Consider the following 16,574-nt stretch of genomic DNA (forward strand, 5'->3'; position numbering starts at 1 on the left):
AAATGTGATCAAGACTCCTGAAAAATCTCAACACTGTCTCCCCTACCTCCTACCCAATATCTCTTCCCCTGCTAAAGTCAAATTTCTTGAAAGTATTGTTTACCTTTTGATTTCCACTTCCATGCCTCCTATTCATGCCTCAAACTTATGGCCAATAGGCTTCTATCTCTACTACTTCAGTGAAACTACTTCCAAGCACCCCACAAAGTCCCAAACTGTTAAATCCATAAACCCTTTCTTTCCTGGTCTTATCTGAGCCTTCTGAAACATTTAGCACAGTTGGACATGCCTTCCTTCTTGAGATGTTCTTTTCCCAAATTCCTCCCGGGCCTGTCCTTCATTTTCTTGCAGGACCCACTCTTCCATTTCCCCCTTAAATATGCATTTCCTCAGTGATTTGTTTTAAGCTCTCAATTCTCCTCATTCTGTACCGTCTTCCTGGGTAATCTCATTCCATTGCTAGCTTCAATTCTCACCCTAATTCTGATGATTCCCAAATCTGTCACCCCAGCTTCCACCAAGCCCATAGAGCCACCTGTTTCCTAAATACCTCCTCACAGGTGTCCTACGGGCCTTTTCAGGATTTCTTGCCTGACCCAGGAAATCTCAGTGAGGTGACCTTCTAAGTAACTCCACAAACTAGTCATCTTGCCCTTTAATCACCTGTTCATTTGTTTTCCTTTCTCTTCCACCTGCACATATACACACTTCTCACCCATGTAGCTTGGGAGCCCTGTTGGAGCAGGAACCACACTGTCATTTTTGCTGTGGTATTCTGTATTTCTGGTAGAAGCTCAGAATTTTTTGTTGACTGAAAAAATGTGGATGCACTATGATTCCAACATGTTACTGCTACCTGCTTCTGTTCATTATCCATTTCCTGGGCCAGCTGTAAAGTTTTTGAGCCCATAGATAAGCATAGATTTGTGGATGTTTATAATCTTGCTAAGATTAGGAAGTAGTATTAATGAAGTGTTACTAAGTGGCCTTCTGACATGCCTGCCCTGTTTAAGTACCTCATAACTCTGATTACCCTTGACAATACCCCAGCAACTAATAAGATGAATCCTGCATATCCTATTGGACAGCAGTGGCTAAGCAGACAACATAGTGATGTTTGGTCTTGGCACTTGTCTGGGAGACTCAAACTAACTGTAGTAACCAGCCACTATCTTTGAAATACAATGTGGGGCCTATCCTGACTGTTGCTGGTTTTCATTTTTAAATTCATACATACTAGTGGTATGGCAAATGTGTACCACCTGAATCTCCCGGGGGGTGGGGTGGGGGGAAGGCTCTAATTTGTAGCATTTGTTCATTTCCACAGTGTAAATAGTGCTACCTTGGCTAATGTCAACCTGATGTTATAAAATTCCGGAAAATATAACAGTAACTTTTTGTGAGTGGTACATGTTGGCTCCAGCACAACCAACACAGTCTGGATGGGTGGGGAGGGGCACTATATAAGCTTAATTTTCATAAATCATCATTCACCTTAAATTCATAAGAGTTAACTGCTTATGGCTAGAAAAAAATTCAGAGAGAAAGCAGTGCTTTTAAGAGTAGCTTGACAAAAGCAGTCCTGAGGGGGAAATACATCGCAATACAAGCATCCATCCAAAAACTGGAAAGAACTCAAATACAAAAGCTAACCTTACACCTAAAGGAGCTAGAGAAAAAACAGCAACAGATCCTACAGATCCTACACCCAGCAGAAGAAGAGAGTTAATAAAGTTAATAAAGATTCGAGCAGAACTCAATGAAATCGAGACCAGAAGAACTGTGGAACAGATCAACAAAACCAGGAGTTGGTTCTTTGAAAGAATGAATAAGATAGATAAACCATTAGCCAGCCTTATTAAAAAGAAGAGAGAGAAGACTCAAATTAATAAAATCATGAATGAGAAAGGAGAGATCACTACCAACACCAAGGAAATACAAACGATTTTAAAAACATATTGTGAACAGCTCTATGCCAATAAATTAGGCAATCTAGAAGAAATGGACGCATTCCTGGAAAGCCACAAATTACCAAAACTGGAACAGGAAGAAATAGAAAACCTGAACAGGCCAATACCCGGGGAGGAAATTGAAGCAGTCATCAAAAACCTCCCAAGACACAAAAGTCCAGGGCCAGATGGCTTCCCTGGGGAATTCTATCAAACGTTTAAAGAAGAAACCATACCTATTCTCCTAAAGCTGTTTGGAAAGATAGAAAGAGATGGAGTACTTCCAAATTCGTTCCATGAGGCCAGCATCACCTTAATTCTAAAACCAGACAAAGACCCCACCAAAAAGGAGAATTATAGACCAATATCCCTGATGAACATGGATGCAAAAATTCTCAACAAGATACGAGCCAATAGGATACAACAATACATTAAGAAAATTATTCACCATGACCAAGTAGGATTTATTCCCGGGACACAAGGCTGGTTCAACACTCGTAAAACAATCAATGTGATTCATCATATCAGCAAGAGAAAAACCAAGAACCATATGATCCTCTCAATAGATGCAGAGAAAGCATTTGACAAAATACAGCATCCATTCCTGATCAAAACTCTTCAGAGTGTAGGGATAGAGGGAACATTCCTCGACATCTTAAAAGCCATCTACGAAAAGCCCACAGCAAATATAATTCTCAATGGGGAAGCACTGGGAGCCTTTCCCCTAAGATCAGGAACAAGACAGGGATGTCCACTCTCACCACTGCTATTCAACATAGTTCTGGAAGTCCTCGCCTCAGCAATCAGACAACAAAAAGACATTAAAGGCATTCAAATTGGCAAAGAAGAAGTCAAACTCTCCCTCTTCCCCGATGACATGATACTCTACATAGAAAACCCAAAAGACTCCACCCCAAGATTGCTAGAACTCATACAGCAATTTGGCAGCATGGCAGGATACAAAATCAATGCCCAGAAGTCAGTGGCATTTCTATACACTAACAATGAGACTGAAGAAAGAGAAATTAAGGAGTCAATCCCATTTACAATTGCACCCAAAAGCATAAAATACCCAGGAATAAACCTAACCAAAGAGGTAAAGGATCTATACCCTAAAAACTATAGAACACTTCTGAAAGAAATTGAGGAAGACACAAAGAGATGGAAAAATATTCCATGCTCATGGATTGGAAGAATTAATATTGTGAAAATGTCAATGTTACCCAGGGCAATTTACACGTTTAATGCAATCCCTATCAAAATACCATGGACTTTCTTCAGGGGGTTGGAACAAATTATTTTAAGATTTGTGTGGAATCAGAAAAGACTCCAAATACCCAGGGGAATTTTAAAAAAGAAAACCATAGCTGGGGGCATCACAATGCCAGATTTCAGGTTGTACTACAAAGCTGTGGTCATCAAGACAGTGTGGTACTGGCACAAAAACAGACACATAGATCAATGGAACAGAATAGAGAACCCAGAAGTGGACCCTGAACTTTCTGGTCAACTAATATTCGATAAAGGAGGAAAGACTATCCATTGGAAGAAAGACAGGGGATCCCTGAGTGGCGCAGCGGTTTGGCGCCTGCCTTTGGCCCAGGGCGCGATCCTGGAGACCCGGGATCGAATCCCATATCGGGCTCCCGGTGCATGGAGCCTGCTTCTCCCTCTGCCTGTGTCTCTGCCTCTCTCTCTCTCTCTCTCTGTGACTATCATAAAAAAAATAAAAATAAAAAAATAAAAAGGAAGAAAGACAGTCTCTTCAATAAATGGTGATGGGAAAATTGGCATCCACATACAGAAGAATGAAACTAGACCACTCTCTCTCACCATACACAAAGATAAATTCAAAATGGATGAAAGATCTAAATGTGAGACAAGATTCCATCAAAATCCTAGAGGAGAACACAGGCAACACCCTTTTTGAACTCGGCCACAGTAACTTCTTGCAAGATACATCCACGAAGGCAAAAGAAACAAAAGCAAAAATGAACTATTGGGACTTCATCAAGATAAGAAGCTTTTGCACAGCAAAGGATACAGTCAAAAAACTAAAAGGCAACCTACAGAATGGGAGAAGATATTTGCAAATGACGTATCGGATAAAGGGCTAGTTTCCAAGATCTATAAAGAACTTATTAAACTCAACACCAAAGAAACAAACAATCCAATCATGAAATGGGCAAAAGACATGAAGAGAAATTTCACAGAGGAAGACATGGACATGGCCAACAAGCACATGAGAAAATGCTCTGCATCACTTGCCATCAGGGAAATACAAATCAAAACCACAATGAGATACCACCTCACACCAGTGAGAATGGGGAAAATTAACAAGGCAGGAAACCACAAATGTTGGAGAGGATGTGGAGAAAAGGGAACCCTCTTACACTGTTGGTGGGAATGTGAACTGGTGCAGCCACTCAGGAAAACTGTGTGGAGGTTCCTCAAAGAGTTAAAAATAGACCTGCCCTACGACCCAGCAATTGCACTGTTGGGGATTTACCCCAAAGATTCAGATGCAATGAAATGCCGGGACACCTGCACCCCGATGTTTCTAGCAGCAATGGCCACAATAGCCAAACTGTGGAAGGAGCCTCGGTGTCCATCGAAAGATGAATGGATAAAGAAGGTGTGGTTTATGTATACAATTTAATGTCACTCAGCCATTAGAAACGACAAATACCCACCATTTGCTTCAACGTGGATGGAGCTGGAGGGTATTATGCTGAGTGAAGTAAGTCAATCGGAGAAGGACAAACATTATATGGTCTCATTCATTTGGGAAATATAAATAATAGTGAAAGGGAATAGAAGGGAAGGGAGAAGAAATGGGTAGGAAATATCAGGAAGGGAGACAGAATATAAAGACTCCTAACTCTGGGAAACGAACTAGGGGTGGTGGAAGGGGAGGAGGGCAGGGGAGTTGGGGTGAATGGGTGACGGGCACTGAGGGGGGCACTTGACGGGATGAGCACTGGGTGTTATTCTGTATGTTGGCAAATTGAACACCAATAAAAAATAAATTTATTATTTTAAAAAAAGAGTAGCTTGACTCAGATTTTCTCTAGGTTTTCCTTTGGCATCTAAGGCTTTCATCATTCTGGGCCCAGCACTGTTCCACCCAGGGGGAAGGGCATGATAGCTAGAATAATGGTCCTCAAAGATGTCCACGTCCTAATCCCTGCAATTTATGTTACCTTACATGGCAAAGGGGAGCTAAAGATGCAGATGGAATTAATGATGCTAATGAGCTGACTTTAAAGGAAAGTAGGGGAGAGTATCCTGGACTATCCAGGATGGTTCAATATAATCACAGGGGTCTTTAGTGGTAGGAGAGAAAGAACCAGAGAGAGAGCAGTATGAGAAGGATTGGCCCAGAGGTTCTAGATTTGAGGATAAAGGACCCACAAGCAAAGGAATGTGGACAGCTTCTAGAAGCTGGAAGAAGGGCTAGGAAACAGATTATCTCTCCTAAGTATCTCCAGAAAATTACTCGGCCCTGCTGATAATTTGGTATTAGCCCAACAAGACCCATGTTAGTTTTCCAACCTATATCCTGTAATATAATAAATTTGTGTTCTTCAAGCTCCATATTTTTTTAGATTTTATTTATTTATACATGAGAGAGAGAGAGAGAGGCAGAGACACAGGCAGAGGGAGAAGTAGGCTCCATGCAGGGAGCCCTACGTGGGACTTGATCCTGGAGACCCTGGGCTGAGGGCAGCACTAAACCACTGAGCCACCCGGGCTGCCCTTCAAGCTCCGTATTTGTGGTAATCTGCCACGCAGCAATAGGAAACTAAGACAAAGAGTTATCACTATGTAGTGATACTGAGGCCCCTCTGCATTTGCTAAGAACCTGCTTACCTTTGACTCCTTAGCCATTTGGCTCCAAATCCTTGGCTCTGCAACCTCAATGATGATTCTGCCTTCGGCCCTCTGATCCCAGTTGTATTTCATCGTGCTGGCATTTGAAACATGGCTTTCCTAAACAGACTGATTTCTCTAATTCCCTTCACCAGAGTGCATTGAGTAGGGACCCAGCTGAGTCATCCTGTATCATTCTCCTCATGAGGGAAAAGGGTATTTAGCTAGTCATAGTTGTCCCAACATTGTTCCTGTTTTTTCCATTTCCTCAGCCCCCACAACTGTGTTCCACATTTCTAGCACCTAAATCCTAGACAATGACAACAATCTTTCTTCCAAACCATTAGGAAGATCAGCCCTCACAAGAGAAAGAACAAATGTCACCTGTGCTTCCTGACAAAAGTACAAACATCTTGGTTGCCATTCATAACTTCCCCAATGTTGCCTCAATCTACTTTACTGAAGAAATTTCTAGATATTTCTCTAGTAAAGTGTGCAACTGAAACACAATGGTGCCTAAAGCTATTTTTGATTTCGTGGCTTCTTAACTCATATCCACCCATCATCTAACAAATATTTATGCAGTTTTTTCTTTTCTTTCTTTTTTTAAGATTTTATTTATTTCTGAGAGATGCACAGAGAGAGGCAGAGACAGAGGCAGAGGGAGAAGCAGGCTCCCTGCAGGGAGCCCGATGTGGGACTCCATCCCAGGACTCTGGGATCACGCCCTGAGCTGAAGGCAGACATTCAACCGCTGAGCCACCCAGCTGTCCCTACTGAGTGTTTTTCTAATACCTGTATCAGACAAGGTAAATGATACAAAAAGTAAGGCCAAATAAAATGAATAAAACAATGGTTATGCTATTGAAGAACTCACAAGCTAACAGAGACATTAAAATATGCCAACAAAATTTCAGTAACTTCTGACAATGGATGATAGGGATTATGTCAGGTACCCTGGGGGCTCAATGGAAGGAGCAGCCTAACTGGTCTTCTTTGTGATTCCTTCTTTCACTCAGAAGGTGCTATACTTTCAAGGAAGGGGCACTGACTATGGGAGTTAGAAACGTGGATTTCAGCCCCAATTCTACAATTAATTTCTTGGTGAATTAAAAAGGAAATTGGTGAATTCATGAAGGAAAAAAATGGGATGGGGGATACTTATAAAATGGGGAGTAGCAAGAGTGAGAATTAATAATGTTCTGTAATCATAAAAAGAACATGCCACACCAAAATATGCCACTTTGTCCTAAAGATTATTATTTTTGCTAAGGGCAGTTATGAAACAGCAAACACATAAGGAGCTTCTTCTCTTCCCTCTTTTTGTTTAAACACCGGACATAGGGCACCTGGGTGGCTCAGTGGTTGAGCATCTGCCTTCAGCTAAGGGCGTGATCCTGGAGTCCCGGGGATCCTGGGATCGAGTTTCATATCAGGCTTCCCACAGAGAGTCTGCTCCTCCCTATACCTATGTCTCTGCCTCTCTCTGTGTGTCACTCATGAATAAATAAATACAATCTTAAAAAAACCCAAAAAACATAGGACATAAATTTCCCTTTGTGGAGGTGTTCCCTCTTTCTTCTCCTGTACCAGAAAGAGAACAACCCCTATCACTGGAGACTGAAAGTCAGTACCAAGATGAGTCTGCACAAACAAACCTTACTCAAATAACCCTTACATTTCATAAGTTTCCCCCTATATTTACTTTCCCGTAATTAACCACTCTTGGAAACCCAAACTGCATTCCCCTTACTTTGTCACTTCTCCACAATGGATTGCCCTTTGTTAAAATGGGATATAAACCCCAGGGTCTAACCACCTCCTTAGGCCTTCACTTCTTTTTTGTAAAAGCTTCAGTGTGCATAAACATTAAAATACTGACATCAAATAAAATTTGTATGTTTTCCCTGTTAATCTGTTTTTGTCAGTTTAATTCATGGGTCTCAGTCAGAGAATACAAAAGGGTAGAGGAAAAGCTTTTTTCCTTCCCTACCCTTACTCAAATAAAACCTATTGTTTATGGCTTGGGTCAAAGGCCATATTTTCCTCCTTCTCTTATATATAGTGTTATTTTTTAGTGGTCATTATTAAGGAATTTTTCCCCCATAAACTGTACTTAAATGTACAAGTCAATGAATTATTCTCAAATGAACAATCCTGAACCCTTTCTAGAGTCAAAAACATAACCAGACCCCTGGAGCCTTGTGTGCACTTCATTTAAGCACTTTTGATGTGCTGCCATATTAAATAGTATGGATTTTGAAGACAGGCATATTAGCCAAGATTCTTATGTTGAAAATTATAACACTCAAATTAACTTACTTTAAACGGAAGATGACAAGATGCACACAAAATCAAAGGGTGGGAAATATGGGAATGGAGCTGGATTTTGGGTGACCTGGGATGGAAACACTATCTCTTTCTCTCTTCCTCTTCTCTCCTTGCTTTCCTCATTCTCTGCTTCTCTCCATGTAATAGCCACATTGTCTCAAGATGTTTCCCCCTAAAGCCCCCTACTTTATAGTCATAGACCAGAAAAGAAATTCTCTTTCCTTGAGTTAAAAAGAAAAACATCCTTGGGTGCCTGGCTGGCTCAATCAGAAGAGTATGTGACTCTTGATCTCAGGGTTGTGAGATTGAACCCTATGTTGGGTATAGAGGTTAAATAAATAAACATAGAAAAGAAAAGAAAAAAGAAAAGAAAAGAGAAAAGAAAGGAAAAAACATCCTGGTAAAGGCCTATTGTCTGGCTGACCTGAGTTACATGCTCACCCCTGGCGTCAAGGTAGGGGGTTTGTTACCAGAAGAAAGATGAGGCAAGAGAAAGGTGCTTGTAACAGAAAACAGTAGCCACGACTTCAGGACCATTTCCTGTTCAATGCCCCAAATGATGGTTACATTCCCTACAGAAGAGGCAGTCCTCTCTTTATGTTGTAGGAGTGCTGTTATCCTAAGGGAAACCAGACATGAGGACCATGTTTAATATAAAAATACCAGAGGACTGGTGATTTTTGAAGACAGAACAGCCTTTGTTTTTCAGACTGTCCTCTAGGACAGATTCTTAGCGATTCAGGTTGGAATCTAGAGAAGGATCTCTTTGTCTCAACACAGTTGACATTTGCGGCCAGATACTCCTTGTTGTTGGGGGTTGTCCTGTATTTTGCAGGATGTGTAGCTAGCTGCATCCCTGAATTTACTCTCTAGATAATGGTAGCGCCCTCCCTCTCCAATCATAAAAACAGTAATGTCTCCAGGCATTATGTCCTCTGAGAGACAAGATTGCCTTTGGCTAAGAATCATTGGTCTGGAAGAAAGGAGCTACAAAAAAAAAAAAAAAAAAAAAAAAGTCGTGAGGAAGAAAAGAGCTGATGTCCAATGTGCCATTGGAAGCAGCACTTACTGTGCCTGCAGTGGAAAGGTCATCTCCTACGTTACCACGGTAACAGGGTTCCTTGGTAAAAAACCTCTGAGATTACTTGAAGTGGGGTGACTGGTTTCTGTTAAGCAGACAGGTTGAACCTGGAGAAATATTTTTGTTATTTTTGACAGTTATTATGACCTATTTTACCTTTGGGTTGAGGTGACTGGGAAACATTAAAGTTTGAATGAAAGGATGATTTTAATGAATAAAGTTAATTTTTTTTTTCTTAATGGCACGGTTAAATTCATACATCACTGCTGTGGAATTAGAATTTTAGAAGTGTCAGTTATATTAATCTACATTATACTACTGTAAGATAGTGATGAATTTCCTGTGAAAATTGATCCCACACAGAGCACTCTAAGATTAGAAACTAAAATTCTCATGTATTATCAAGTGTTCAAGTTAAATTCCATGATAAGTTGCCTAAACATGAGAGAAACAGGGTCCTGAGATATCTTTACCTCCAGTAAAGAGGTAACTTAGCACTTGTTGTAAGCATTTATATCATTGAAAATAACTTTTATTGTTTTGTCTTAAAATAACAATTCTGATTCAACCTGAAATGTGCTTTGCAGCAGTAATGGAGCAGGATAGAAGATGGGAACTACTCCTTCCCATCCCATTCCATGAGGTCCTGTCCTCTCTCCACCCCACCTCCTATTGCATAGTGATGGGCTCTGAACCTAGCATGGGCCAGTATGGCTAAAGAGAAAGAGAGAAAGCAAAGAGTATAGGACCAGACCTAACAAGTAGAAATCTTGGGTCTGTCCTGGCCACTTGTTGCAAGTATGGGAATCCACCGACATATGTTTTCATTTGCTTGTTTTTTAATCTTAGTCCACTCATGTCAAGCTTATATGCAGGCATAGTTTCGTAGTTGCAAATGTGGCCTGATTGATATCAGGATTCCCAAAATATTTAAGTAGTTTTTTTCTGACTATGATGCCTACTATTGGCCAATAATGCAATTGAGAGTACTATCATACTCATTTTTCTAGATTGATCCCCAAAAGTGTTACTTTTTATTTACAAATGCATTTTAATACTATATATTATATTTGTGCTTAATATAAAAATTATAAACAGCACAGAAAAGTATAAAGTAAGAAAGGAAGATCCACATGACCCCATTCCCCAGAGAGAATAAAAATTTCACATCTAGATTATTTCTACATATAATTGGTATGTTTTTCTTGTTGGTGTTTCTTAGTACTTGGAACTATTCCTCATTCAACCAAGTAGGCATTTTACAAAACTGCTTCAAAGAAGGGGTGACAGTAGGGACAACAGCTTGGGAAATAAACAACAAGCTAGATTAGTTTTTTGTGTGTTTCAAAAGGCTAGACCTCAGAGGAAAAGCAGGGTCTTGTGTGCCCAGAAACAGAAACAGTGTAGGAAGAACACAGCTTCCCAACTGCAGAGACTGGGTAGGATTGCTTGAGTTGAAATGACAGGAAGATAGTGATCACATGACAAGGGGGTATGGTCCCTGGAGTCAGGACAAGGGGCCTGGTTAAGAAGAATCCTTGGATAGGAGCCAAGTTGGCATCCAGAGACACCATCTTCCATCACGATGAGCACTGCCTATCACCTAGGCTTCATTCAGCTGAGCCCCATACAACTGTCACCTGTGCTAAAGAGTGTGCTAGTTTTCTTTTCCATTGATGTCACACAGCCTTCCAAGATCCAGCAAGAGAGGATCTCATCTGTGCCCTGAAAGAGGCCCATCCTGACCCTGTTGATGTGTATCAGCCCCCTGGGTCAGCCGGTCCACCATAGTGGAGTGACAGAGAAAGTCCCAGGATCTGTGCATATGGAAGACTGAATGAAGCCAGCTTGAGATTTACCCATTTCCGCCTGAGCCAGTAAAATTGGCAAAAAATGTGATCACATACCCATCTCTCACCTGCCCTCCCTCTCTTCCTCTACTTTTACACAAACTAGATCATGTGCATATTGATTTTCAACTTGCTCCTTTTTCTCTTGGTAATATGTCTTTGGCATCAGTGTGTAAAGATCTACTAAACTTTTTTAATAGCCACTTGGTATCCTAATTGACTTGTCTCCACATGAGGGACTCTAGTTCTCCCCCCTGCCCCTTTTCCTCTTTCCCTATCTTTCTTTTGGATATTACTAAACTATCATGAGTATCCTTTCACATAACTTTGTTTGCACTTTCTTTGAGCAGTTGGACGAGGTCATGGAGAGGACTTGACTGCTGATTGACCTGACAAGGACCCAGGCAAGTAGAGGCTCCTCGCCATCTCCTCTGTCCTTGGAAGTTAAATTCAGCCCACCTTTCCCATAGTGGGAGCCACTGCAGGGACAGAGTCTTGGATGGTACATGTGACTAAAGCCCATTCAGGCCTCTGTATAAACTTTTAAGATTCTTGCAGGCAGGTGCAGAGATCACCCTGTCTTGTGGCCACCAGAGACAAGCCTCTTACGGGAGTTCCCTTGCTTCATGACCCAGGCCCCGGCCCCCTGCCCACAATCTGGGGTGCTCTGCCTCTTTTCTCTGGTCTTTTCTTATCCTCTATGTACCAGGGCCAGTTTGTCAACCAACAGTAACCCTACGATAAATTCCTGCAAGTGGAATTGATATAGCAAGAGGTATACGAGTTTTTAAAAAGTATAAATATTGATACATTGTCATCCAAAATGTTTGTATCCATTTGCAGTTGCAAGTTATTTACCCAGCTCTCAAACACTAGGTGTTATAATCTTACATCTTTACCAATCTGATACAAGAAAAACACCTATTTTTTTTAAATATTTTATTTATTTATGAGAGACACGGGGGCAGGGGGCAGAGACACAGGCAGAGGGAGAAGCAGGCTCCACGCAGGGAGCCTGACATGGGACTCGATCCCGGGTCTCCAGGATCACACCCTGGGCTGAACACTTTTTTTTTTTTTTTTAATTTGCCTTACTCTAATAATGACTGAGAATCCCATTGCATTATGTTTGTACGTACTTAGTACTATAGTTAAAATATTCTGTTTTATGGGTAGGGACTATTTTCTATTCAGCCTAGTAAATATTTGCTAAGTGTCCATTATGTGTCTAGTTGCTTGGATTGAATTCAACTAAAACCAACATAAACAACAACAGCACTTGGTACCAGTGAATGTGGCAAAAAAATATAAACAATAAAAATGCTAATGGTAAAAGACCTTCCCACGGTATAACTAGTTTTGAGTGATGAACAGCATGAATTAGCTACAAAATGTACCCATAGGTAATTGAATAAAACGAGGTGTTAGCCAGCGTTATTTCATATTTTCTGCTTGAAAACTGGATAACATCAGCCCCAAATCAAATTTGGTATTGGCATAATTAATAATGATCTGTTCTCTCTGGAAGTATGGTAATTAGAAATCTGGCTCAGTGACTCCTTAATGTCCTTACTTGTTTGTGACAGAAAACCATGAGTGTGGCATTAAGAATGACACTTACTTTCTCAGTTGCTATGGGACAAGGCAGCTATAACAGGCGTTTGTCCCAGAGTTGAAGAAGGAGCTATGCCATAAGAGAAAAGTTTTTCTTTTATGGTGTAGTTTATCTCTTTTATCTAAGCTGTCTAGAGACTATTTCAACTCTGATTATCACAAAGCTAGTAAAAATGCAGATTTCATAAAAGCCTAATAACACACTTTATGCTAGGATTTCACATTTGGTTCCTGGGCAAGCTGGTGATAAATGGAGGGAGAAAAAGCTACAAAAATGTACTGTGTTCCAAAATGTTTCCTAAAGTGTGTCAAGAGGTAAGCTACAAAAGAAAAAGTGTTCTGTACTCAACCAAACTCTAGGATAGTTGTTTAGAAAAGTGAAGGAGGTTTCTTTACTGCAAGATTTCAGAATCTTTAATACAACAATGACAGGGAGCCAGTTTTCAGTGTCAGCCCAGCTCATTTGACCTGGAATCCCTATTTCCTCTGTTAATGTATGTTGTTTTTCAGCCACCCAAGGGTCCACTTTTCGTTCTTAAATCTGGTGAGGCTATGATCAGGGGTCCCTCTCTATGCCAGCTACAAGTTAGGACAATTGAAAGCTGGAATCCTACTTGGGAGTATCACAGAGCAATAGATTGGGGTCCACCCATTGCAGCAGTAGAAGACATCCAGTCATGACATTTCTGCCCCAACATGATCTTATTACAGCCCTTTGGAATTATCTAACTCCTGCAGGCTTTTGAGCCTTGTTGTGTGGGTTGGCTGCCCATCGATTCTTTTTTTTTTTTAATTTTTTAAAAATTTATTTATGATAGTCACAGAGAGAGAGAGAGAGAGGCAGAGACACAGGCAGAGGGAGAAGCAGGCTCCATGCACCAGGAGCCCGACATGGGATTCGATCCCGGGTCTCCAGGATTACGCCCTGGGCCAAAGGCAGGCGCCAAACCGCTGCACCACCCAGGGATCCCTGCCCATCGATTCTTAGAACTCCTGTCATCCTTTCATAAAATTCTTTTTTGCTTAAGTTGGTTGGAGTAGGTTTTTTGTCACTTTGCAACCAAGAGATCCACACTTAAAAAAAAAAAATCTTTCTTTAGCTTATCTCTCACAATATCACTTAATTGAGACAGGGATGGACAGCCCTGGTGGCTCAGCGTTTTAGTGCCGCCTTCAGCCCAAGGTGTGATCCTGGGGACCTGGGATCGAGTCCCATGTCGGGCTCCCTGAATGGAGCCTGCTTCTCCCCCTGCCTGTGTCTGCCTCTCTTTCTCTCTGTGTCTCTCGTGAGAAAATAAATAAAATCTTAAAAAAAAAATTGAGACAGGGACAATGCCTGTTTATTGAGAACTGAAAACTTTACACCAATTACACGGAGTTCAAAAGAGTTTAAAAAATTATTGAATAAATGACTAGTATTTCAAAGAACAGACTTTGGGAAGCATTGTTTAAAGCTATGTTCTCGGGCAGCCTGGGTTGCTCAGGGGTTTAGCGCTGCCTTCGGCCTGAGACATGATCCCAGAGTCCCACCATTGAGTCCTGAGTCAGGCTCCCTGCATGGAACCTGCTTCTCCCTCTGCCTGTGTCTCTGCCTCCCTCTCTCTCTCTCTCTCTGTGTCTCTCATGAATAAATAAATAAAAACTTAAAAAAATAAAGCTATTTTCTCTATAAAGAAAAAGACCATATATGATGGTACCCAACAGAGAAATAGTGCCTAAAGACTACTTGCTCTCTTAGTAACAGAGTACACCAGAACATACATTCGTGTTGGGTTTTGATGGCTATTTAACAAACTACAGAGGCCCTTATTTTAGAAAAATGAAAGTTTTTTTTAAATTAAAAAAATCTATACTTTAAATCAATCTTAAGGAGTCTCTTATGGGAGAAAAATGCACTCTGAACATTTTGCTAGACATTTAACATATATTTTCTTATTTAATTCCTCAATATATATGTGTCAGCCAGCAATATTTATCGAGCCCCTAATATGTGACTGGCCTTGTGCTAGGTAGGACTACCTGTGATGAACAAGACAGACCCAGTTTGGGCAGTAAGAGACCCTGCCATAGTCACACATAGTCACACACACACACTCACACGGTCAGTTAGTAGCATACAGACTTTTTCCTGTGTAAATACAGTTATAGTCTTTGTTCTTTCTATTTAACTATTTCAATGAATACCTTCTGTTTGTTCTAGACTAACAGATAATCCAATCAATACAGATGGGTTTAAAATTTTGGATGCATTCACTTTAGTGACCAGTATTTTATGAATCTTTGAGAAGTGTTTATTTATTGACACCAGTCATAGTATTTTTGGTTCAAACATGCTTTCACATTCGGTCTTCTGGTATAAAAGCACACTCGATGGGGATCCCTGGGTGGCTCAGCGGTTTAGCGCCTGTCTTCGGCCGGGGGGCGCAATCCTGGAGTCCCGGGATCTCTCCGCGTCCGGCTCCTGGTATGGAGCCTGCTTCTCCCTCTGCCTGTGTCTCTGCCTCTCTCTCTCTCTCTCTCTCTCTATGTCTATCATGAATAAATAAAATCTTAAAAAAAAAAAAGCTCACTCGATGGAAAATATCCAATCGCATGCGATAAATTTTAGGAATAGCATTGCAACTAATGTTTGCAGTCAGTTGTCATTCTTCCTGCTGCTCCTCTCCTGGGGTCCAGGACTGCTAGTTAAATAGGTTCCAAGCGTCCTAAAGTCCAAATATCAAGACCATGGGAATGAAGGACCGGAATCCAGAGTCAGGCCCCAAGGGGTGGGGGGAGCAAACTGTGCCCTAAGACCTGTGGCTCTGACCCTGAAAAAATTGCTGAACCATTGACTTGAGGCTCATGAAAGTGTTACGACTATCTCAGTAGATCAAGGCACTGTTCCTAGCCCAAGTGTAGAAGGACACAAACCTGCAAGAGATGGGGCTTAACATTCTGTGAAATTCCATCTTTGCAGTATTTTAAACTCTGACCTACAAAATACAGTTTACCCCAATTTAGAGTTTCATTCTTCTTTTACCAGATAGCTTAACTACATTGGATCAGGATTTTTTCTTTTTTTTTTTTAAGGTTTTATTTATTCATAAGAGATACACAAAGAGAGGCAGAGACATAGACATAGGCAAGGGGAGGTGCAGGCGTCCGACGAAGAGCCCGATGCGGGACTCGATCTGGTGACTCCGGGATCACGACCTGAGCCAAAGGCAGAGGCTCAACCACTGAGCCAACCCAGGCGTCCCTGGATCAGGATTTTCAATGCAAAAGTAGTATATGGAATATTTTTACCTATTGCAATTAGCCCCTTGGCTTAAGTGTTGCAAGCGTGTCTTACACAGGAATGACATCAATGGTGCAAGCGGCACGAAAGTGGGCCAGGTCCGGAAACTTCACGGAGGTGTTCTGGATTGTGCTGTTTGCAGCGTTCACGCTGAACTAGCTGTAACCAAACACCCCTCCTCATTTTCTCAGGCTTTCTCAGGTGTTCCTGAGTCTAACCTCAGAGTTACCCTGAAATCACACTCAGCACCACCGTAAAGTCGAAAAGGGGCGGCGAGCAACAGGGGCAGTGTGACCTCTATCATAGGTCAGTAGGGTCAGCGGTCGCGGTCGCGGTCGCGGTCATCACACCGCCTGTCCCCACGAGCTGCTTCTCCAGCCCTGGGGAACAGAGCCTGGGGGCAGGCAGGTGGGGTAACCGGGGGGCGCACCGGGGAGGCTCGCGGCAGCCCAGCGCGCAGGTGCCGAGGAGCGCGAAGGGGCGCCTGCGCGGAGGAGGGGGCTACGGGGTGAGCGGGCGCGCGCGCGGGCTCGCCGGCGGCGGGGGGCGGGGCTGGGATGCGGCGTGCGCGCCCCCGGGCGGCGGGGGCGGGGAGA

Source organism: Vulpes vulpes, chromosome 1 (assembly GCF_048418805.1).
Source record: "Vulpes vulpes isolate BD-2025 chromosome 1, VulVul3, whole genome shotgun sequence".
In the NCBI taxonomy this organism is placed as follows: domain Eukaryota; kingdom Metazoa; phylum Chordata; class Mammalia; order Carnivora; family Canidae; genus Vulpes; species Vulpes vulpes.